The sequence below is a fragment of the Bombina bombina genome, chromosome 3, assembly GCF_027579735.1.
Source record: "Bombina bombina isolate aBomBom1 chromosome 3, aBomBom1.pri, whole genome shotgun sequence".
In the NCBI taxonomy this organism is placed as follows: domain Eukaryota; kingdom Metazoa; phylum Chordata; class Amphibia; order Anura; family Bombinatoridae; genus Bombina; species Bombina bombina.
In genome coordinates this window covers 237074571-237097762 of record NC_069501.1, presented here as the reverse complement: position 1 = coordinate 237097762, position 23192 = coordinate 237074571, and the positions used below count along the sequence as shown (strand labels likewise).

At 38.8% G+C, this 23192-nt stretch overlaps 1 protein-coding gene across 3 annotated transcripts in view; it reads right to left on the bottom strand.

The window, feature by feature from the left end:
- Nucleotides 1–23192, bottom strand: part of SMG6 (SMG6 nonsense mediated mRNA decay factor) — a 759224-nt gene that overhangs the window by 345288 nt on the left and 390744 nt on the right. The gene's annotated exons all lie outside the window — the stretch shown is intronic.

Genomic DNA, 23192 nt, shown 5'->3' with positions numbered 1-23192 from the left:
TGTCCACCAGATCTGCATACCAGGTCCTGCGTGGCTACGCAGGCGCTGTCAAAAACACCAAAGCCCTCTCCTGCTTGGTCTTGACCTCCGGAGGAAATCCCACTCCCCCGGAAGAAAAGTCTGACGACTTAGAAAATCCACCTCCCAGTTCTCAACACCTGGGATATGGATAGCTGATAGACAAGAGTGAGTCTCTGTCCAGTGAATTATTGTAAGACTTCTAACATCGCTAGGGAACTTCTGTTCCCCCTTGATGGCTGATGTAAGCCACAGTCGTGTATATTGTCCGACTGAGTATGATGTACCTCAGAGTTGCTAACTGAGGCCAAGTCTGAAGAGCATGGAATATCACTCCCAGTTCCAGAATATTTATTAGAAGGAGGGTCTCCTCCTAAGTCCACTATCCCTGAGCCTTCAGGGAGTTCCAGACTGCATCCCAACCTAAAAGGCTGGCATCTATTGTAACAATTGTCCCATCTGACCTGCGGAAGGTCATACCCTTGGACAGATGGACCCGACATAGTCACCAGAGAAGAGAATCTCTGGTCTCTTGGTCCAGGTTTAACAGGGGGACAAATCTGTGTAATCCCCGTTCCTCTGACTGAGCATGCATAGTTGCAGCGGTCTGAAATGTAGACGTGCAAACGGTACTATGTCCCTTGCCGCTACCATTAAGCCGATTTCATTCATGTACTGAGCCACCGAAGGGCGCGGATGGGATGAAAAAACACGGCAGAAATTTAGAAACTTTGACAACCTGGACTCCGTCAGGTAAATTTTCATTTCTACAGAATCTATCAGAGTCCCTAGGAGGGAAACCCTTGAGATTGGGGATAGAGAACTCTTTCCTTGTTCACTTTCCACCCATGTGATCTCAGAAATGCCAGTACTACGTCCGTATGAGACTGGGCAATTTGGATGTTTGACGCCTGTATCAGGATGTCGTCTAAATAAGGGGCCACTTCTATGCCCCGCGGTCTAAGGACCGCCAAAGCGACCCCAGAACCTCCATAAAGATTCTTGGGGCTGTAGATATCCCAAAGGAAAGAGCTACAAACTGGTAATGCCTGTCTAGAAAGGCAAACCTGAAAAACGATGGTGATCTTTATGCATCACAATGTGAGGATAAGCATCCTTCAAATCCATTGTAGTCCTCTATTGACTCTCCTGGATCATAGTTAAGATGGTACGAATAGTTTCCATCTTAAATTCTGAGGAATTTGTTTAAGATCTTTAGATCCAAAATAGGTCTGAAGGTTCCCTCTCCTTGGGAACCACAAACAGATTTGAGTAAAAACTCTGTCCCTGTTCCTCTCTTGGAACTGGATGGATCTCGTATATCTTTGTTCCAGGTCCGATTGTCTCCAGACTGCCTTGGACTGAGCAAAAATTCCCTCTTGTTTTGCCTTAGAGGAAGAGGATGCCACACCTGCCCTGAAGTTTTTAAAAGGTACGAAAATTAGACTTTTTTTTTTTTTTTTTTGCCCTTGATTTAGACCTATCCTGAGGAAGGGCATGACCTTTTCCTCCAGTGATATAAGCAATAATCGAATAGGGTCTGCCCCTTGAAGGGAAGTTAAGTAGCTTATTTATTAAAGTCACGACAGCTGACCATGATATAAGCCATAGCGCTCTGCGCGCCAGTATAGTAAAAAACAGAATTCTTAGCCGTTAGTCTAGTCAAATGAACAAGGCATCAGAAAACAAAGGAATTGGCTAGCATAAGCTTGTCAAATATATTCATCCAATGGAGTGGCTTAACTGTAAAGCCTCATCAAGAGACTCAACCCAGAACGCCGCAGCAGCAGTGACAGAAGCAATGTATGCAAGGGGCTGCAGGATAAAACCCTGTTGAATAAACATTTTTTATCCATTGGATCTAAAAAGCACAACTGTCCTCGTCAGAGGTAGTGGTACGCTTAGCTAGAGTAGAAACTCTTCTCTCCACCTTAGGAACTGTCTGCCAGAAGTCCTGTGTGGTGGTAACTATTAGAAAACATTCTTCTAAAAAATAGGAGGGGAAGAGAACGGCACACCTGGTCTATCCCATTCCTTATTAAAAAATTTTTAGTAAACCTCTTTAGGTATTGGAAAAACATCAGTACACACCAGCACTGCATATTATTTATCCAGTCTACACAATTTCTCTGGCCCTGCGATTGTACACATTCATTCAGAGCAGCCAAAGCCTCCCTGAGCAACAAGTGGAGGTTCTCCAGCATAAATTTTAAATGTAGAAATATCAGAATCAGGTTAAATCATCTTCCCTGAGTCAAAAAAAATCACCCACAGACTAAGCATATTGTGAGGTAGTATCATACATGGTTCTTAAAGCGTCTGTATGCTCTGTATCTACCCCCAGAGCTAACTGCTTTCCTTTAATTTCAGGTAGTCTGACTAATACTGCTGCCAGAATATTATTCACCACCTTTGCCATGTCTTGTAAAATAAACGCTATGGGCGCCCTTGATGTACTTGGCGCCATTTGAGCGTGAGTCCCTGAAGCGGGAGTCGAAGGGTCTGACACGTGGGGAGAGTTAGTCGGCATAACTTTCCCCTCGACAGAATCCCCTGGTAAAAGAAACGCTATGGGTGCCCTTGATGTACTTGGCGCCATTTGAGCGTGAGTCCCTAAAGCGGGAGTCAAAAGGTCTGACACGTGGGGAGAGTTAGTCGGCATAACTACCCCCACGACAGAATCCTCTGGTGATAATGTTTTTAAAGACAAAAAATGATCTTTATTGTTTAACATGAAATCAGTACATCTGGTACACATTCTAAGATGGGGTTCCACCATGGCTTTAAAACATAATGAACACAGAGCTTCCTCTATGTCAGACATGTTAGAACAGACTAATAATGAGACTAGTAAGCTTGGAAAACACTTTAAATCAAGTTAACAAGCAAATATATAAAACGTTACTGTGCCTTTAAGAGAAACAAATTTTGTCAAAATTTGAAAAACAGTGAAAAAAAGGCAGTAAAACAAACGAAATTTTTACAGTACACGTAATAAGGTAACAGAGCATTGCACCCACTTGCAAATGGATTATTAACCCCTTAATGCAAAAAACAGATAAAAAAAAAAAAAAAACGACATAGACGTTTTTAAAAACAGACACAACAAACTGCCACAGCCAACAGTGGGAAGCTTCAGTTAACTGTTTCTATGCAAAATTTAAGCCAGCCATGTGGAAAAAACTTAGGCCCCAATAAGTTTTATCACCAAACATATGTTAAAAAACGATTAAACATGCCAGCAAACGTTTTAAAACACATTTTTACAAGAGTATGTATCTCTATTAATAAGCCTGATACCAGTCGCTTTTACTGCATTTAAGGCTATACCAACATTACAGTGTTATCACCAATGTACGTTAAAAAACGATTAAACATGCCAGCAAACGTTTTAAAACACATTTTTATAAGAGTATGTATCTCTATTAATAAGCCTGATACCAGTCGCTATCGCTGCATTTAAGGCTTTACTTACATTACTTCGGTATCAGCAGTATTTTCTTAGTCAATTCCATTCCTAGAAAAATATTTTACTGCACATACCTTATCTGCAGGAAAACCTGCATGCCATTCCCCCTCTGAAGTACCTCACTCCTCAGAATGTGTGAGAACAGCAAATGGATCTTAGTTACGTCTGCTAAGATCATAGAAAAACGCAGGCAGATTCTTCTTCCAAATACTGCCTGAGATAAACAGCACACTCCGGTGCCATTTAAAAATAACAAACTTTTGATTGAAGAATAAACTAAGTAGAAAGCACCACAGACTCTCACGACCTCCTATCTATGTTGAGGCTTGCAAGAGAATGACTGAATATGGCAGTTAGGGGAGGAGCTATATAGCAGCTTTGCTGTGGGTGGACTCTTGCAGCTTCCTGTTGGGAAGGAGAATATATTCCATAAGTAATGGATGATCCGTGGACTGGATACACTTAACAAGAGAAATATCTTCAGACACCAAACTTCACCTCCACCATTGACAGAGGCAAAGAGAATTATTGGGGATTATGGGTAGGTGAGTGACACTTAACAGCTTTGCTGTGGTGATCTTTGCCTCCTCCTGCTGGCCAGGAGTAATATTCCCACTAGTAATTGGAATGATGTTGTGGACTCTCCATGTCTTAGGAAAGAAATTGTATCTATTTATTTTTCACAGCTCATTGACATCTTTTTTTTTAATTTACAGAGGACACCATTACATATGTCAGTTATCTACAGTTGTACTGACCCTGAAACATGCTACAGAAATATTGCTTAGATCAGTCTAGAGGTTCATTGATACCAAGACCTACTAACAAAAGGTCAGTTTGAATGCTTATAAAGTATTTTTAATGCAGATCCTTTGCAATGTAATGTCACTTTACAGAAAAAAAAATATCTGTACTGGTAGATTCCTAGAAATGCAGCAATGGATTTAGAAAATGTCAGACATATATAAAGATGTTTTAAAAGTAAAATTAATCTTTTCAGATGATGGAAAACCAGGCAGACTAGGCATATTTATTTTTTCTTTTCCACGAAAATATGAGCAGGTGAAACCCTAGTTATAGGAGGCACGCCATATTAAACTGCTATTCAACAGGTAGCAACATTAAATAAAAGGCATGAGTTCTATAATAAAAGCATTGGAATGTGCAACTAGTATTGTGGCATTGTACCTAAATTCCCAGTTCTGCAACACAAAACCAATGACCTTACTATTAATAGTTTGTCCCCCCTGTGGGCACTGCAAAGATAATGAAGTTTTGGAAAGAATTTAAAAAAAATCCCGGTACCCCTGGAAATGTTTTGTTCTTAGGCAGCAGCTTTTCCTTCCACAGCCAAACCCTTCCTTCATTATCCCTTTACTGTGACATCACAAGCTGCTGTTACCATGGAGAAGGCTATGTCACAAACAGTCCACACAACAAGGTCAACACGTGAACATTTTAGGGTGAAGAGAAGGCGCTTCTACAGCAAGAAGCTTTACCAGTAACCATTTGACTGCCAAAGAAGGCAGCAAAAATAAGGACCTTTGCAGCAAGGGGTTAAAGCATAACCAAGGAGCACACAGAATTTTCAAACAGGGGTCCTGTAATTGTTTTTTATTATTATTAATAATAATAATAATTATCATTAACAATGGAAAGTGGCAATATTTTGCTCAATGTAACATAAACAGCTGTAAAAGTTTAACATTGGGGTTTATTAACCCTTCACCTTCTATACAGGTTTAACAGGGAAAAATATATATTTAACAGGGAAAAAGATGTAGCTATAGTGCTGTAAAATTTCAAAAACACTGTAATGTAGCAACTCATCGACCTCACATGTGCATTCTATCTATCTCTGGGAATATTATTCACAGCAGTGGAAAGATATACCAGACACTGACCCTGCCTGTACACAATTTCTATCCTCTCTCAATCTTAGCAAATGGTTTTGATTATAGATTCAAGGCTAAAACTCTCATGCCTCCTCATTAACTATATGAATGGACCTCCACCAAGAATACATCTGACATCTCTTAAAGTCATTTATAGGGACCCCTTCTTGCTAGATCTGACCTCACCTCACCTAATATCCCCCAATAACCCCTAGACACCCACAGTGCTGCATGATCCCTGCTTTACACAGGACATCAGGGGAGAAGCATGGGAGGGGAAGGAAGAGCTAGAAATAAAAACAAACAGGAGTAGGAGACCTCTCTGTTTAGTAATAGATGCAGAGGCTTAGCTTGGAAGATGTATGGCATGGCAGGATGGAGCCCCAGGCTGACTGGTGCAGCGCTGGCCCCACAGCTCTGCCTGTGTTTCCCATTATGTAACCCTGGTCATGGGCAGGCAGCCAGACTCCAAATGAAAAAGAAACTCTGGCTTGGCATGGCTTCTATTTTCCTATCCTCACTCAGGGTCAGCACGGTGTCACACAGCTGTAGAGAAAGCTCCAGGGATCGGAGCTGGGAAATGCTCCAAAGCCAGAGACCGGGGTTCAAGTGCCAGCTGAGAGCAATAAACCAAGCGCCGCAGCTGCAGAGAGCTTGATGGTTCTCAAAAGTCCCCCGACTATTCCGGTTTCTGAGAGCAACGGATGAAGGAATCAGAGAACACAGCGTCACAGCATAAGGCGGGAGGGATGCTGGCATCCCTCCTGCTCACTTAGCTGTGTGTCAGAACTAAGATCTTCCCTTTGTGCGGCTTTGTGTTAGGCTTCATCGTTTTACACATTCAACATCAGCAAAAGTACTTAACACAAGGTTTTTATCTTTTTAAATAGTAATTTGCATTACAAACCCTATGACTGCCATAGGAATGTGCTACATTCCACTATGGCAGCCAAAAGGTTAAACAACTGTTCTATTAGGCATGTGGTTGTGGAGAACACTTCCCAATGTTTGCAGCAGGATTACACAAACAATCACCAAAGATATCACAAACTAAAGCAGGGCTTGACAAATCAAAGAAGCCACATTTACTAAAATTCTTTTTGTGCTTTCTAACTTTTTGAAGATTTTCTACATATAAAAAAATATTACACTTGGGTGGTTAGAAAAATAAATATGCCAACTCCTCAACTAAAGCACTTTATGTTTTGCAAAAGGCAATGGACATCATACTGTAGAATTGTTCCCCACTACTGTTTTTCCTTTAACTTGTTATACCAGCTGTTGAGTATAAAATAGAAATGTGCACTTTGGCTTTATTTTTGTATATGAAGTAGCAGCTTTGCTCATTGAAAACTCAGCCCATTAAAATGGTCTGAGCTTGCAGAAAGGAAATATTTCCTTTATCTTGTCTATTTCTCTATACACACACATTTCATTATCTTATCTCGTTCTTTATACACAAAGGCTGATACTGAGAACAATTCAAATTTTTAATTTTAGTATCTGTCACTTCACCTCAGCTAGGCTTCTGCAGACCCTTGGTTTGCATAACTTTTCCTTAGAGAATACAAAAAAATAATTTTTAGTATAGGTGTTTCTTTTAACACTCAACATCAGATATTTCAAACGACAAAATAAAGGTAAACAAGCAGCTACAATGCATCGCTGTAAACATAATAAAGGGGGGGAAATTTACAGTACAATATCCCTTTAAACTTGAATAAATAAATTGTTTTCTGAACTAGATTGTGAACACTGTAAAGTGCTACAACCCAAACTTACGTTTGTAAATTATTTTTTTTCTAATCCATACCAATGTATTTCACCATCATCATATTATGCAAGAAAAAGAATCGGAGCTAGAGCATCATGGGATATAAAAAAAAGTAATAACTTATAAAGTGTTTAAATACAGGTAGCCCTCAGTTTATGCCGGGGTTAGGTTCCAGAAGGAATGGTTGTAAATCGAAACCATTGTAAATTGAAACCCAGTTTATAATGTAAGTCAATGGGAAGTGAGGGAGATAGGTTCCAGGCCCCTCTCAAAATTGTCATAAGTAACACTGAATACATTATTTTTAAAGCTTTGAAGACTTTAAATGCTAAACAGCATTATAAACCTAATAAAATAATCACACAACACAGACTTCACTTGCATTTTTCTGCAAACAGTTATTTCTATGCATTCCAATCTGGACTGATTTATAGACAGAAAGATCTTGTTCCTTTGAAATCTGCTCGATAGCTCAGGTCTGTGAAACTGATTAATTTCAACTTGCTTGGCTTTGCTGCAACACAAACGGACAGCTTTACCTACTGGCTATTTTAATAAATGAACTGCTTCTCAATGCTTTTTAATAGCAGTCACTTGACTGGAAAAAATGGTTGTCATTCTGAAATGGTGTAAATTGAACCGTTGTAAAACGAGGGCCACCTTTTATATAATGCACAGATAATGTGTAATGTCAGTAAAAATATACTGTACTCATATCACCATATATCTCACAGTATTACACCGTTTACTGTTTATCTTACAAATAGAACAACACGTTAAATAAACAGTAGATGTTTATCCACTTTATGAAAGATTTCTGAGACGGTTTATGTACACCAAAAAAAAAATGTTTCCCTGCTTTGCACATTTCAATATAAACCAGGGCCAAGCTGGATTACAAACTAGAAATAATGATAGGTAGGAAGAGATCAAACCCATGCAAAAATAAAAGGTTAGATTACATTCTAGTTGCAAACAAACCCTTTAAAGAATAGTTTTGCTCTTATGGCTAGTAATAAAGGTTATCTAGTCCAAAGTTTACTTAAAGGGGCAGTATATACAAATTTTCATTTAATTGCATGTACTAGATACTACTAAAAATATGCACATATACTAATCTAAAAATCCAGTGTAAAATATTTAAAAAAAAACTTACTTAGAAGCTTTCAATTTAACACTGTTAATGAGATAAACCTGGGACACCCACTGAAAGGGGCTGATAGCAGAACCTCCCCCTCCCCTGCATATGAAAAGACCCATTATACAAACAGAAGCAGTCTGACATCTGTAGACATCAGTATACACCTACAACTTTGGGACTTGGTTAGGAGTCTGAAATTCGGCACACTGCTATTTAAATAAAAAGCAAAACTATACATCGTTACAAAAACACACCTAGATGGGCTATATAAATGGATTATCTACAAAAAACGTATTCAAAGAAAAATCTAGTGTGCAATGTCCCTTTAAAGCAGGGTTTGGAAAATGCCAGCAACCAGGGCACTTAAATATTTGTGCCTAGTGGAGTGGTTGAAAGTTCCAGGGTGGGGTTCATAGTCACTTCCTGTGCATAGCAGAACAGCTTGCCACCTCAACCAGGCTACCATATATCTACCAAAGCTGTGTTCCCCTCCCCCTTTAGGTAACTATATGCTAAACTTTCACAGTATATCACAATCTGGTCACGTACCAACAAACAGGTAAGGGGGCAACTAGGGGAGACATCACCTCTGTTTGTCTTAAAGGGATAGTAAACCCCAAAATGTTATTTTATGATTCAGATAGAACATACAATTTTAAACAACTTTCCAATTTAATTCTATTATCAAATTTTCTTCATTCTCTTGTTATCCATTGCTGAAGGGACATCATTGTACTACTGAAAAACATAATTTATGTAAGAACTTACCTGATAAATTCATTTCTTTCATATTAGCAAGAGTCCATGAGCTAGTGACGTATGGGATATACATTCCTACCAGGAGGGGCAAAGTTTCCCAAACCTCAAAATGCCTATAAATACACCCCTCACCACACCCACAAATCAGTTTAACGAATAGCCAAGAAGTGGGGTGATAAGAAAAGTGCGAAAGCATAAAAAATAAGGAATTGGAATAATTGTGCTTTATACAAAAAAATCATAACCACCACAAAAAAGGGCGGGCCTCATGGACTCTTGCTAATATGAAAGAAATGAATTTATCAGGTAAGTTCTTACATAAATTATGTTTTCTTTCATGTAATTAGCAAGAGTCCATGAGCTAGTGACGTATGGGATAATGACTACCCAAGATGTGGATCTTCCACGCAAGAGTCACTAGAGAGGGAGGGATAAAATAAAGACAGCCAATTCCGCTGAAAATAATCCACACCCAAAATAAAGTTTAATATTAAAAATATAAGCAGAAGATTCAAACTGAAACAGCTGCCTGAAGTACTTTTCTACCAAAAACAGCTTCAGAAGAAGAAAACACATCAAAATGGTAGAATTTAGTAAAAGTATGCAAAGAAGACCAAGTTGCTGCTTTGCAAATCTGATCAACCGAAGCTTCATTCCTAAACGCCCAGGAAGTAGAAACTGACCTAGTAGAATGAGCTGTAATCCTCTGAGGCGGAGTTTTACCCGACTCAACATAGGCATGATGAATTAAAGATTTCAACCAAGATGCCAAAGAAATGGCAGAAGCTTTCTGGCCTTTTCTAGAACCGGAAAAGATGACAAATAGACTAGAAGTCTTTCGGAAAGTCTTAGTAGCTTCAACATAATATTTCAAAGCTCTAACAACATCCAAAGAATGCAATGATTTCTCCTTAGAATTCTTAGGATTAGGGCATAATGAAGGAACTACAATTTCTCTACTAATGTTGTTGGAATTCACAACCTTAGGTAAAAATTTAAAAGAAGTTCGCAACACCGCCTTATCCTGATGAAAAATCAGAAAAGGAGACTCACAAGAAAGAGCAGACAATTCAGAGACTCTTCTGGCAGAAGAGATGGCCAAAAGGAACAAAACTTTCCAAGAAAGTAATTTAATGTCTAATGCATAGGTTCAAACGGAGGAGCTTGAAGAGCCCCCAGAACCAAATTCAAACTCCAAGGAGGAGAAATTGACTTAATGACAGGTTTTATACGAACCAAGGCTTGTACAAAACAATGAATATCAGGAAGATTAGCAATCTTTCTGTGAAAAAGAACAGAAAGAGCAGAGATTTGACCTTTCAAGGAACTTGCGGACAAACCTTTATCTAAACCATCCTGAAGAAACTGTAAAATTCTCGGAATTCTAAAAGAATGCCAGGAAAAATGATGAGAAAGACACCAAGAAATATAAGTCTTCCAGACTCTATAATATATCTCTCTAGATACAGATTTACGAGCCTGTAACATAGTATTAATCACAGAGTCAGAGAAACCTCTTTGACCAAGAATCAAGCGTTCAATCTCCATACCTTTAAATTTAAGGATTTGAGATCCTGATGGAAAAAAGGACCTTGCGACAGAAGGTCTGGTCTTAACGGAAGAGTTGGCAAGAGGCCATCCGGACAAGATCCGCATACCAAAACCTGTGAGGCCATGCTGGAGCTACCAGCAGAACAAACGAGCATTCCTTCAGAATCTTGGAGATTACTCTTGGAAGAAGAACTAGAGGCGGAAAGATATAGGCAGGATGATACTTCCAAGGAAGTGATAAAGCATCCACTGCCTCCGCCTGAGGATCCCGGGATCTGGACAGATACCTGGGAAGTTTCTTGTTTAGATGAGAAGCCATCAGATCTATTTCTGGAAGTTCCCACATTTGAACAATCTGAAGAAATACCTCTGGGTGAAGAGACCATTCGCCCGGATGCAACGTTTGGCGACTGAGATAATCCGCTTCCCAATTGTCTATACCTGGAATATGAACCGCAGAGATTAGACAGGAGCTGGATTCCGCCCAAACCAGAATTCGAGATACTTCTTTCATAGCCAGAGGACTGTGAGTCCCTCCTTGATGATTGATGTATGCCACAGTTGTGACATTGTCTGTCTGAAAACAAATGAACGATTCTCTCTTCAGAAGAGGCCAAGACTGAAGAGCTCTGAAAATTGCACGGAGTTCCAAAATATTGATCGGTAATCTCACCTCCTGAGATTCCCAAACCCCTTGTGCCGTCAGAGACCCCCACACAGCTCCCCAACCTGTAAGACTTGCATCTGTTGAAATTACAGTCCAGGTCGGAAGAACAAAAGAAGCCCCCTGAACTAAACGATGGTGATCTGTCCACCACGTCAGAGAGTGTCGTACAATCGGTTTTAAAGATATTAATTGAGATATCTTTGTGTAATCCCTGCACCATTGGTTCAGCATACAGAGCTGAAGAGGTCGCATGTGAAAACGAGCAAAGGGGATCGCGTCCGATGCAGCAGTCATAAGACCTAGAATTTCCATGCATAAGGCTACCGAAGGGAATGATTGAGACTGAAGGTTTCGACAAGCTGAAATCAATTTTAGACGTCTCTTGTCTGTCAAAGACAGAGTCATGGACACTGAATCTATCTATCTATCTGGAAACCCAAAAAGGTTACCCTTGTCTGAGGAATCAATGAACTTTTTAGTGAATTGATCCTCCAACCATGATCTTGAAGAAACAACAAAAGTCGATTCGTATGAAATTCTGCTAAATGTGAAGACTGAGCAAGTACCAAGATATCGTCCAAATAAGGAAATACCACAATACCCTTTTCTCTGATTACAGACAGAAGGGCACCGAGAACCTTTGTAAAAATTCTTGGAGCTGTTGCTAGGCCAAACGGCAGAGCCACAAACTGGTAATGCTTGTCCAGGAAAGAGAATCTCAGAAACTGATAGTGAGCTGGTTGAATCGGAATATGCAGATATGCATCCTGTAAATCTATTGTAGACATATAATGCCCTTGCTGAACAAAAGGCAGGATAGTCCTTACAGTTACCATTTTGAATGTTGGTATCCTTACATAACGATTCAATATTTTTAGATCCAGAACTGGTCTGAAGGAATTCTCCTTCTTTGGTACAATGAAGAGATTCGAATAAAACCCCAGCCCCTGTTCCAGAACTGGAACTGGCATAATTACTCCAGCCAACTCTAGATCTGAAACACATTTCAGAAATGCTTGAGCTTTCGCTGGGTTTACTGGGACACGGGAAAGAAAAAATCTCTTTGCAGGAGGTCTTATCTTGAAACCAATTCTGTAACCTTCTGAAACAATGTTCTGAATCCAAAGATTGTGAACAGAATTGATCCAAATTTCTTTGAAAAAACGTAATCTGCCCCCTACCAGCTGAGCTGGAATGAGGGCCGCACCTTCATGTGGACTTAGAAGCTGGCTTTGCTTTTCTAGAAGGCTTGGATTTATTCCAGACTGGAGATGGTTTCCAAACTGAAACTGCTCCTGAGGATAAAGGATCAGGCTTTTGTTCTTTGTTGAAACGAAAGGAACGAAAACGATTATTAGCCCTGTTTTTACCCTTAGACTTTTTATCCTGTGGTAAAAAAGTTCCTTTCCCACCAGTAACAGTTGAGATAATAGAATCCAACTGAGAACCAAATAATTTATTACCCTGGAAAGAAAGGGAAAGTAGAGTCGATTTAGAAGACATATCAGCATTCCAAGTTTTAAGCCATAAAGCTCTTCTAGCTAATATAGCTAGAGACATAAACCTGACATCAACTCTGATAATATCAAAAATGGCATTACAGATAAAATTATTAGCATGTTGAAGAAGAATAATAATGTTATGAGAATCATGATCTGTTACTTGTTGCGCTAAAGTTTCCAACCAAAAAGTTGAAGCTGCAGCAACATTCGCCAAAGATATAGCAGGTCTAAGAAGATTACCTGAACACAAATAAGCTTTTCTTAGAAAGGATTCAATTTTCCTATCTAAAGGATCCTTAAAGGAAGTACCATCTGCCGTAGGAATAGTAGTACGTTTAGCAAGGGTAGAGATAGCCCCATCAACTTTAGGGATTTTGTCCCAAAACTCTAATCTGTCAGACTGCACAGGATATAATTGCTTAAAACGTTTAGAAGGAGTAAATTAATTACCCAATTTATTCCATTCCCTGGAAATTACTTCAGAAATAGCACCAGGAACAGGAAAAACGTCTGGAATAACTACAGGAGATTTAAAGACCTTGTCTAAACGTTTAGATTTAGTATCAAGAGGACCAGAATCCTCAATTTCTAATGCAATTAGGACTTCTTTAAGTAAAGAACGAATAAATTCCATTTTAAATAAATATGAAGATTTATCAGCATCAACCTCTGAAACAGAATCCTCTGAACCAGAAGAATCATTAGAATCAGAATGATGATGTTCATTTAAAAATTCATCTCGATAAAGAGAAGTTTTAAAAGACTTTTTATGTTTACTAGAAGGAGGAATAACAGACATAGCCTTCTTAATAGATTCAGAAACAAAATCTCTTATGTTATCAGGAACACTCTGAACATTAGATGTTGATGGAACCGCAACAGGTAATGGTATTTTACTAAAGGAAATATTTTCTGCATTAACAAGTTTGTCATGACATTTAATACAAACAACAGCTGGAGGAACAGCTACCAAAAGTTTACAGCAGATACACTTAGCTTTGGTAGTTCCAGCACCAGGCAGCGATTTTCCTGAAGTATCTTCTGACTCAGATGCAACATGAGACATCTTGCAATATGTAAGAGAAAAAACAACATATAAAGCAAAATTGATCAAATTCCTTAAATGACAGTTTCAGGAATGGGAAAAAATGCCAAAGAACAAGCTTCTAGCAACCAGAAGCAATGAAAAATGAGACTTAAATAATGTGGAGACAAAAGTGACGCCCATATTTTTTTAGCGCCAAATAAGATGCCCACATTATTTGGCGCCTAAATGCTTTTGGCGCCAAAAATGACGCCACATCCGGAACGCCGACATTTTTGGCGCAAAAGAACGTCAAAAAATGACGCAACTTCCGGCGACACGTATGACGCCAGAAACAGAAAAGATTTTTTGCGCCAAAAAAGTCTGCGCCAAGAATGACGCAATAAAATGAAGCATTTTCAGCCCCCGCGAGCCTAACAGCCCACAGGGAAAAAGTCAAATTTTTTAAGGTAAGAAAAAATGATTGATTCAAATGCATTATCCCAAATATGAAACTGACTGTCTGAAAATAAGGAATGTTGAACATCCTGAGTCAAGGCAAATAAATGTTTGAATACATATATTTAGAACTTTATAAAAAAGCGCCCAACCATAGCTTAGAGTGTCACAGAAAATAAGACTTACTTTCCCCAGGACACTCGTCTACATGTTGTAGAAAGATAAACCAGTACTGAAACGAAAATCAGCAGAGGTAATGGTATATATATAAGAGTATATCGTCGATCTGAAAAGGGAGGTAAGAGATGAATCTCTATGACCGATAACAGAGAACCTATGAAATAGACCCCGTAGAAGGAGATCATTGCATTCAAATAGGCAATACTCTCCTCACATCCCTCTGACATTCACTGCACGCTGAGGGGAAAACCGGGCTCCAACCTGCTGCGGAGCGCATATCAACGTAGAATCTAGCACAAACTTACTTCACCACCTCCATAGGAGGCAAAGTTTGTAAAACTGATTTGTGGGTGTGGTATTTATAGGCATTTTGAGGTTTGGGAAACTTTGCCCCTCCTGGTAGGAATGTATATCCCATACGTCACTAGCTCATGGACTCTTGCTAATTACATGAAAGAAATATCTATTTAGCCAATCACTAGAGACAAATGTGTGCAGGCACCAATTAGCAGCAGCTCCGACTAGTGTAGGATATGTGCGTATTCATTTTTTTAACAAGGGATACTAAGAGAACGAAGCACATTTGAAAATAGAAGTGAATTTAAAAGTGTCTTAAAATGACATGCTCTATCTGAATCATGCAAGTTTAATTTTGACTTTCCTATCCCTTTAAGAACAATCAAAATGTTAAATCATTGTTGCAAGTGTGTTAAATTGACCCCTCTCGATAAATCACTGCGGCATGTCTACCAGACAAGCAAGGGTCAACGTCAATGTATTTCTTTATGAGCAATCAAAGGGTTAAATCACTGCCCAAAAAATTGTGATAGACAATAAAGTGCTTAAATCACAATTGTGTTTGTATCAATAGAAAGCAAAGGATAAAACCAAATGTGTGTGTGTGTGTACTGGAAACCATGAGGTAAAGCATCCAAAAGGTTATAATACTGTTTTGGGCAGACTTCTTTAAATCAATAAGTTACATTGTTTATTACAGATAACTATGCACAGTTGCATATCGAAATAACTTGTACCTTTTAAAATATCTAGGCTGGCTACAACTTACAAAATAAATAAAGTAATGTCATGTGATATACCGTTTTTGTAAACTTGTAACAAAAGAAGAAGAGAATACAGACTATATAAACGTAGAAGTTTAACAGTGGAAGCAACAAAGGGCACATAATGTGTTAATTTAAAACTGTGGATTCATTATAGGGACATTGTACACTAGATTTTTCTTTGCATTAATGTTTTGTAGATTATCCATTTATATAGTCCATCTGTAAGTGTTTTTGTAACAATGTATAGTTTTGCTTTTTTTTTTTTTTTTTTTTAAGAAAATTGTGCTGATTTTCAGACTCCAAACCAAGCCCCACAGTGCCAGATGTATACACGTGTTTACAGAATTATGCAGGCTTCTGTTTAGGTTATCTGTATTTTCATATGCAGGGAAGGGGGGGGGGTCTGCTCTTTTTGTTTACTCAGCCCCTTTCAGTGGGTGTCCCAGACTACCTCATCGACAATGCTAAACTGGAAGTTTTTAAAAGGTTTTATACAGGATTTTTAGATGAGTATTGGTGCATATTCTTCTTTATAGTAGTGTCTATTACATGCAGTTATATGATTGGTGTATTCTGTCCCTTTAACATGTACTGGATGTTACTGCTTTTTGGGAGCTCAGTTATACTTAGAAGCTAAAAGTGCTGCTTGAAAACACTACTTCCACATATATCAGAGGTTAGACCATACAGAGCTCTCTCAGACAGAAACATGGAAGCAATATAGCATTTGCACTTCTGACCACACCAGAGCTTGTATATCATTTTACAAAAAAAATATCTGTACCTAAAGGGTTAGAACACATTTGTGTTTTTGTTTTGCCAAGCACTACAGCACCTTAGTGTGACTGCTCCTTGCTTATAGCTTTCAAAAAAATGTCATTTAAAGTCCATATTTGCACCCCTCAGGTTAAGAAACTTTGTTTTACCTGTGAAAGAGGTTGACATTACAGCCAGACACCTTACTGCTCGCCTCCGAGACTAACAGAGCCAGTCTCCTCCTGCTCTGTATTACAGGTGATGGGAAAAACAGAGACATTGCCCAATTGTTCTTTTTCCATATACTGTAATAGAAAACAGAAGGAGGACACTCTGATAGATGCTGTGCCATCTGCCCCCTAGACTCTGATGGCTGTACCACCTTGGCTGTGTCACAGGTTAGGGGCATCCAGAAGTAGCAGGTAAGCAATCACACTTGGGTGTCCAATTGTTTTTAAGTGCGACATAAAAAATGTTTTGTTGCTTTAATTTTCCTGAGTTTTATTTCCATATACGAGAGAGAGAGAGAGAGAGAGAGCGAGAGAGAAAGGGCAAGTATAAACCTGATATTTCCTTAAACGTAGTATTTTTAGTAGTATTTGGCTTTCTAATAAAATGTGTTCAAAGTGCAGATTTCTCTCTAAAAATTCAATGTTAAGTCACTTCAAGAAGGACAATCTCCAGATTTTCATTTTAAACCGTATTCCAACTATAACAGTCGCCAAATTTGTTTCAGTACTTAAAATTACTTCTCTTTGGAAAATAGCATGTGTAAAAAAGGTTAGATTAGATTAATGGGATATTAAATGGACACTGAACCCAAAATTTTCTTTCGTGATTCAGATAGAGCATGTTATTTTAAGCAACTTTCTAATTTACTCCTATTATCAAATTTTCTTCATTCTCTTGGTATCTTTATTTGAAAACATAATTTATGTAAGAACTTACCTGATAAATTCATTTCTTTCATATTAGCAAGAGTCCATGAGCTAGTGACGTATGGGATATACATTCCTACCAGGAGGGGCAAAGTTTCCCAAACCTCAAAATGCCTATAAATACACCCCTCACCACACCCACAATTCAGTTTAACGAATAGCCAAGAAGTGGGGTGATAAAAAAGTGCGAAAGCATATAAAATAAGGAATTGGAATAATTGTGCTTTATACAAAAATCATAACCACCACAAAAAAAGGGTGGGCCTCATGGACTCTTGCTAATATGAAAGAAATGAATTTATCAGGTAAGTTCTTACATAAATTATGTTTTCTTTCATGTAATTAGCAAGAGTCCATGAGCTAGTGACGTATGGGATAATGACTACCCAAGATGTGGATCTTTCCACACAAGAGTCACTAGAGAGGGAGGGATAAAATAAAGACAGCCAATTCCTGCTGAAAATAATCCACACCCAAAAATAAAGTTTAACGAAAAACATAAGCAGAAGATTCAAACTGAAACCGCTGCCTGAAGTACTTTTCTACCAAAAACTGCTTCAGAAGAAGAAAATACATCAAAATGGTAGAATTTAGTAAAAGTATGCAAAGAGGACCAAGTTGCTGCTTTGCAAATCTGGTCAACCGAAGCTTCATTCCTAAACGCCCAGGAAGTAGAAACTGACCTAGTAGAATGAGCTGTAATTCTTTGAGGCGGAGTTTTACCCGACTCAACATAGGCAAGATGAATTAAAGATTTCAACCAAGATGCCAAAGAAATGGCAGAAGCTTTCTGGCCTTTTCTAGAACCGGAAAAGATAACAAATAAACTAGAAGTCTTACGGAAAGATTTCGTAGCTTCAACATAATATTTCAAAGCTCTAACAACATCCAAAGAATGCAACGATTTCTCCTTAGAATTCTTAGGATTAGGACATAATGAATGAACCACAATTTCTCTACTAATGTTGTTGGAATTCACAACTTTAGGTAAAAATTCAAAAGAAGTTCGCAACACCGCCTTATCCTGATGAAAAATCAGAAAAGGAGACTCACAAGAAAGAGCAGATAATTCAGAAACTCTTCTGGCAGAAGAGATGGCCAAAAAGAACAAAACTTTCCAAGAAAGTAATTTAATGTCCAATGAATGCATAGGTTCAAACGGAGGAGCTTGAAGAGCTCCCAGAACCAAATTCAAACTCCAAGGAGGAGAAATTGACTTAATAACAGGTTTTATACGAACCAAAGCTTGTACAAAACAATGAATATCAGGAAGAATAGCAATCTTTCTGTGAAAAAGAACAGAAAGAGCAGAGATTTGTCCTTTCAAAGAACTTGCGGACAAACCCTTATCTAAACCATCCTGAAGAAACTGTAAAATTCTCGGTATTCTAAAAGAATGCCAAGAAAAATGATGAGAAAGACACCAAGAAATATAAGTCTTCCAGACTCTATAATATATCTCTCGAGATACAGATTTACGAGCCTGTAACATAGTATTAATCACAGAGTCAGAGAAACCTCTTTGACCAAGAATCAAGCGTTCAATCTCCATACCTTTAAATTTAAGGATTTCAGATCCTGATGGAAAAAAGGACCTTGTGACAGAAGGTCTGGTCTTAACGGAAGAGTCCACGGTTGGCAAGAGGCCATCCGGACAAGATCCGCATACCAAAACCTGTGAGGCCATGCCGGAGCTACCAGCAGAACAAACGAGCATTCCTTCAGAATCTTGGAGATTACTCTTGGAAGAAGAACTAGAGGCGGAAAGATATAGGCAGGATGATACTTCCAAGGAAGTGATAATGCATCCACTGCTTCCGCCTGAGGATCCCGGGATCTGGACAGATAGCTGGGAAGTTTCTTGTTTAGATGGGACGCCATCAGATCTATTTCTGGAAGTTCCCACATTTGAACAATCTGAAGAAATACCTCTGGGTGAAGAGACCATTCGCCCGGATGCAACGTTTGGCGACTGAGATAATCCGCTTCCCAATTGTCTATACCTGGGATATGAACTGCAGAGATTAGACAGGAGCTGGATTCCGCCCAAACCAAAATTTGAGATACTTCTTTCATAGCCAGAGGACTGTGAGTCCCTCCTTGATGATTGATGTATGCCACAGTTGTGACATTGTCTGTTTGAAAACAAATGAACGATTCTCTCTTCAGAAGAGGCCAAAACTGAAGAGCTCTGAAAATTGCACGGAGTTCCAAAACATTGATCGGTAATCTCACCTCCTGAGATTCCCAAACTCCTTGTGCCGTCAGAGATCCCCACACAGCTCCCCAACCTGTGAGACTTGCATCTGTTGAAATTACAGTCCAGGTCGGAAGCACAAAAGAAGCCCCCTGAATTAAACGATGGTGATCTGTCCACCACGTTAGAGAGTGTCATACAATCGGTTTTAAAGATATTAATTGAGATATCTTCGTGTAATCCTTGCACCATTGCTTCAGCATACAGAGCTGAAGAGGTCGCATGTGAAAACGAGCAAAGGGGATCGCGTCCGATGCAGCAGTCATAAGACCTAGAATTTCCATGCATAAGGCTACCGAAGGGAATAATTGTGACTGAAGGTTTCGACAAGCTGCAATCAATTTTAGACGTCTCTTGTCTGTTAAAGACAGAGTCATGGACACTGAATCCATCTGGAAACCCAGAAAGGTTACCCTTGTCTGAGGAATCAAAGAACTTTTTGGTAAATTGATCCTCCAACCATGATCTTGAAGAAACAACACAAGTCGATTCGTATGAGATTCTGCTAAATGTAAAGACTGAGCAAGTACCAAGATATCGTCCAAATAAGGAAATACCACAATACCCTGTTCTCTGATTACAGACAGAAGGGCACCGAGAACCTTTGTAAAAATTCTTGGAGCTGTAGCTAGGCCAAACGGCAGAGCCACAAACTGGTAATGCTTGTCCAGAAAAGAGAATCTCAGGAACTGATAATGATCTGGATGAATCGGAATATGCAGATATGCATCCTGTAAATCTATAGTGGACATATAATTCCCTTGCTGAACAAAAGGCAAGATAGTCCTTACAGTTACCATCTTGAACGTTGGTATTCTTACATAACGATTCAATATTTTTAGATCCAGAACTGGTCTGAAGCAATTCTCCTTCTTTGGTACAATGAAGAGATTTGAATAAAACCCCATCCCCTGTTCCGGAACTGGAACTGGCATAATTACTCCAGTCAACTCTAGATCTGAAACACATTTCAGAAATGCTTGAGCTTTTACTGGATTTACTGGGACACGGGAAAGAAAAAATCTCTTTGCAGGAGGTCTCATCTTGAAACCAATTCTGTACCCTTCTGAAACAATGCTCTGAATCCAAAGATTGTGAACAGAATTGATCCAAATTTCCTTGAAAAAACGTAACCTGCCCCCTACCAGCTGAGCTGGAATGAGGGCCGCACCTTCATGTGGACTTAGAAGCAGGCTTTGCCTTTCTAGCTGGCTTGGATTTATTCCAGACTGGAGATGGTTTCCAAACTGAAACTGCTCCTGATGATGAAGGATCAGGCTTTTGTTCTTTGTTGAAACGAAAGGAACGAAAACGATTATTAGCCCTGCTTTTACCTTTAGATTTTTTATCCTGTGGTAAAAAAGTTCCTTTCCCACCAGTAACAGTTGAAATAATGGAATCCAACTGAGAACCAAATAATTTGTTACCCTGGAAAGAAATGGAAAGTAAAGTAGATTTAGAAGCCATATCAGCATTCCAAGTTTTAAGCCATAAAGCTCTTCTAGCTAAAATAGCTAGAGACATAAACCTGACATCAACTCTGATAATATCAAAAATGGCATCACAGATAAAATTATTAGCATGCTGTAGAAGAATAATAATATCATGAGAATCATGATGTGTTACTTGTTGCGCTAAAGTTTCCAACCAGAAAGTTGAAGCTGCAGCAACATCAGCCAAAGATATAGCAGGTCTAAGAAGATTACCTGAACACAGATAAGCTTTTCTTAGAAAGGATTCAATTTTTCTATCTAAAGGATCCTTAAACGAAGTACCATCTGACGTAGGAATAGTAGTACGTTTAGCAAGGGTAGAAATAGCCCCATCAACTTTAGGGATTTTGTCCCAAAATTCTAATCTGTCAGACGGCACAGGATATAATCGCTTAAAACGTTTAGAAGGAGTAAATGAATTACCCAATTTATCCCATTCTTTGGAAATTACTGCAGAAATAGCATTAGGAACAGGAAAAACTTCTGGAATAACCACAGGAGCTTTAAATACCTTATCCAAACGTTTAGAATTAGTATCAAGAGGACCAGAATCCTATATTTCTAAAGCAATTAGTACTTCTTTAAGTAAAGAACGAATAAATTCCATTTTAAATAAATATGAAGATTTATCAGCATCAACCTCTGAGACAGAATCCTCTGAACCAGAAGAGTCATCAGAATCAGAATGATGATGTTCATTTAAAAATTCATCTGTAGGGAGAGAAGTTTTAAAAGATTTTTTACGTTTACTAGAAGGAGAAATAACAGACATAGCCTTCTTTATGGATTCTGAAACAAAATCTCATATTATCAGGAACATTCTGCACCTTAGATGTTGAAGGAACTGCAACAGGCAATGGTACTTTACTAAAGGAAATATTATCTGCTTTAACAAGTTTGTCATGACAATCAATACAAACAACAGCTGGAGGAATAGCTACCAAAAGTTTACAGCAGATACACTTAGCTTTGGTAGATCCAGCACTAGACAGCGATTTTCCTGTAGTATCTTCTGGCTCAGATGCAACGTGAGACATCTTGCAATATGTAAGAGAAAAAACAACATATATATAAAGCAAAATTGATCAAATTCCTTAAATGACAGTTTCAGGAATGGGAAAAAATGCCAAAGAACAAGCTTCTAGCAACCAGAAGCAATGAAAAATGAGACTTAAATAATGTGGAGACAAAAGCGACGCCCATATTTTTCGCGCCAATAAGACGCCCACATTATTTGGCACCTAAATGCTTTTTGGCGCCAAAATGACGCCACATCCGGAACGCCGACATTTTTGGCGCAAAATAACGTCAAAAAATGACGCAACTTCCGGCGACACGTATGACGCCGGAAACGGAAACGAATTTTTTGCGCCAAAAAAGTCCGCGCCAAGAATGACGCAATAAAATGAAGCATTTTCAGCCCCCGCGAGCCTAACAGCCCACAGGGAAGAGTCAAATTTTTGAAGGTAAGAAAAAATGATTAAATCAAATGCATTATCCCAAATATGAAACTGACTGTCTGAAACTAAGGAAAGTTGAACATTCTGAGTCAAGGCAAATAAATGTTTGAATACATATATTTAGAACTTTATAAATAAAGTGCCCAACCATAGCTTGGAGTGTCACAGAAAATAAGATTTACTTACCCCAGGACACTCATCTACATGTTTGTAGAAAGCCAAACCAGTACTGAAACGAGAATCAGCAGAGGTAATGGTATATATAAGAGTATATCGTCGATCTGAAAAGGGAGGTAAGAGATGAATCTCTACGACCGATAACAGAGAACCTATGAAATAGACCCCGTAGAAGGAGATCACTGCATTCAAATAGGCAATACTCTCCTCACATCCCTCTGACATTCACTGCACGCTGAGAGGAAAACCGGGCTCCAACTTGCTGCGGAGCGCATATCAACGTAGAATCTAGCACAAACTTACTTCACCACCTCCATCGGAGGCAAAGTTTGTAAAACTGAATTGTGGGTGTGGTGAGGGGTGTATTTATAGGCATTTTGAGGTTTGGGAAACTTTGCCCCTCCTGGTAGGAATGTATATCCCATACGTCACTAGCTCATGGACTCTTGCTAATTACATGAAAGAAATATATATATATATATATATATATAATCTCCTAAACACATTATAGAGTGCCAAGAAAATAAAAATATAGTGCTTGTCAAAAGGCACTCTGCTACTGGAGGAAACCAGCAGGAAGCCAAGACCAGTATTGAAAGATAACAGCA